Source organism: Hyperolius riggenbachi, chromosome 8, assembly GCF_040937935.1.
Source record: "Hyperolius riggenbachi isolate aHypRig1 chromosome 8, aHypRig1.pri, whole genome shotgun sequence".
NCBI classification, from domain to species: Eukaryota; Metazoa; Chordata; class Amphibia; order Anura; family Hyperoliidae; genus Hyperolius; species Hyperolius riggenbachi.
Genome location: NC_090653.1, coordinates 262,523,655 through 262,526,085, shown reverse-complemented (window position 1 = coordinate 262,526,085; position 2,431 = coordinate 262,523,655).

Here is a 2,431-nt window from a genome sequence, read left to right as displayed (position 1 = left end):
CAACTCCAGAATTTTACTTGACCCTGTAACATTTGTAATTATAATACAAAAAATGTTGGTGGTCCTGGTTAGAATTGTTTTTAGAAATGTTTTAAATACCTCTTTAGTATTTTCTAAACTAATTCTTCTAACAGGCTTTTTCAAATGTTCCAACTTTTAAACCAACTGTCACCAGAACCACCAGAATTCTAACTTAACCTTGTAACGATTTAGGGTTCCCTCAGGGCTACTATGGAAAATTCTGGTGGACCTGGTTAGGGTTGGTTAAAAAGATTTTTGTTTGTTTATTTTAAATACCTCTATAGAAACCTCTAAACAAATTCTAACAGCTGATCCCAAAATTTCCAAATGTTTCATTTTTTTTTATTACTTTGAAGTAGGCCTGAAGAAACCCAAACATGTTAAAAGGAACCTAAACTGAGGAGATGGATTTTTCCTTGTCAAATAATACCAGTTGCCTGTCTTTCCTGCTGATCCTGTGTCTCTAATACCTTTAGCCACAGCCCCTCAACAAGCATGCAGATCAGGTTCTCTGACTGAAGTCAGACTGGATTAGCTGCATGCTTGTTTCAGGTGTGTGATTCATTCACTACTGCAGCCAAAGAGATCAACAGGACTGACAAGTAAAGGCCCATACACACGGCGGATTTGCGCGAACGACGGGTCATTTGAACGTTCCGTCGTTCGCACGTTTCCGCATGAAATCCGGCGTGTGTACAGACTATCGTTCGGGAGATAAGACTGGTTACCAACGATCCGCCGGGCGGATCGCTGGTAACCAGTCTTATCTCCCGAACGATAGTCTGTACACACGCCGGATTTCATGCGGAAACGTGCGAACGACGGAACGTTCAAACGACCCGTCGTTCGCGCAAATCCGACGTGTGTATGGGCCTTAACTGGTATTATTTAAAAAGAAACATCCATATCCCTCTCAGTCAAGGTTCCCTTTAAGCTACGTACCCACGTCCAACAAAGTGCATCACCAACACCACGATAAACCGTTTACATGACCTGTATTTTCAGCGCACCGACCAACTTTCACATACTGCATGGGCAAGCGAAACGAATGTCTGCATGACATGGTCGAAATGAAAACAAGTATGTAGTTCAAATGACGTCGTACACTTGTGGCCAACAGTAGTGTGTGTTTATCCGCCGGATGGATCAGGCAACCTGGTTGTTATCTGTCACTCGTCTAGTTTGCCACATGTACACATGCCTGATTGCCATCCAACAGACCAAAATCACATGACAACCAGTGCAGTGAATGCAGTGGGTGGCCCATCAAAGGAGGAAACATGGTATGTAGGTAGACCCCTTTTTTCAGCTATCTCCAACCTAAAAGATCCTTCAGAAATCCAGCCTAGAGGCCTTCAAGACTGAGATTCATCTTGTCTAGGTTTTAAGGTTGGCAACATGCTTTAAGGAAATTGAGGCAATGTCAGTTGCATCTAAAACTGCAGTTATTCTGTCCAGTAGTTGAATCTTGACTTCCTTCCTGATGAAGTCAAGGTCAATTGTAAAATAGACAACACCTCAAAAGATCCGCTGTAGGCACATGCTTGTCATGAGACATGGCCGCGTGCCTTAAAACCACCCGTAACATTGATTGTTTTATGGTACATAAATGGCTGGGAAATTAGAAGCACTGATGTGGGGTAAAAAGGTCAAAATTCTCCCTGTGAAAATTTAAAAAGAAAAGGCCTGCTGTGAATTTAATGTGGAGATGATTGCACAACTAATCTGTGGAAGCCATTGTGTGTGTGTGTCCAATGCAAGAGTCCATGCTCACTTCTACCGATATGTCCATGTTTTCATTTCTAAGAGTGGATTTTATATTGTTTGTTATATTAAACACTTGTATTTTATTTATTATATTTGCATTCTCATCAGATTGATTTTTAGGGAATTTAAGCCAAAACAAAGTTAATTTAGGCTGGTGAAATAGCAGGGGTGGGGCGGGTTGCTTATTTGTTTGAGGAGAGCCAATGGTTGATAAGATCAATTAACATATGCTTGGGATAAGGGTTGGCCTAATCCCCCTTCCTCCTCCCAGTGTACATTGTTTAAGTTCTGATTAGGATAAGCAGCTGGCAGAAGCATTTGCATGAGAAGCAGAAGACAACTTTATACTCCCAATTTCAGAAGAATCTACACCAATCTGAAGATTTACTTTTACCTTGTTGCTTTGAACAGAGGACTTTCCGTTTCTTTGCTCCTATTTGAGCTTAAAAGACCTAAGGGTCTGAACGAGAACTTGACCTTCGATTTGTTCATTCCTGGACAAATTAAAAATATGGAGGGAAATTTAAATCTGGAAACTTCCGGCTTTCCCTACAATCCCACCTATGCCCATTTTCCTGTCTATGATGCTTTTGGGAGATCCCACCACACCAATCCTCAAACATTTTATTTGCAAGCCGCCAAC